We start from the raw sequence: 519 nt of genomic DNA on the forward strand, positions 1-519 counted from the left end.
AATATTGAAACAATTCACTCAGGCAAAGAAAATTTCTGGTGCTATTCATGTCATGAGTTTATTGACATTCTTTCTATCCAACCGGTTTTTATTTTACATTTTTTCCTTTGCTAAAATTGTAATTTCTCCTGCATTTATTAGGAAACCCCACTTTCATTAACTAGTTTGAGCCCTGATCTATCTGCTATTGGTTGATTTTTATGAAAACCCCTGCACTATGTTCTGTGGTGTCTCTCTGAAGGTCAGGGCATGAATTTCCCATTGTCTCAGGGGTCATTTGAGGGCTCTGATAAACCCTCTGCCTCTGGTATGAGACCTGAGTTTGACAAGAGTTAGGACAGAAAGCATGAAGGGTTTGTAATCCATGTGCACAAAACATGCAAGTCAAACTAAACCTCCGTCCTCCTCTAGACACGGGAGCCTGTGCAGTGTGCATGAAGAACAACAACTTGATGTCTCCTGAGGACAAGGACAAGGGAAAGGTCAAGGCTGGCTTCATATTCTTTGTAAGGATTTCTG

Source organism: Tupaia chinensis, unplaced genomic scaffold (genome assembly GCF_000334495.1).
Source record: "Tupaia chinensis unplaced genomic scaffold, TupChi_1.0 Scaffold000073_1, whole genome shotgun sequence".
Taxonomy (NCBI): Eukaryota; Metazoa; Chordata; class Mammalia; order Scandentia; family Tupaiidae; genus Tupaia; species Tupaia belangeri.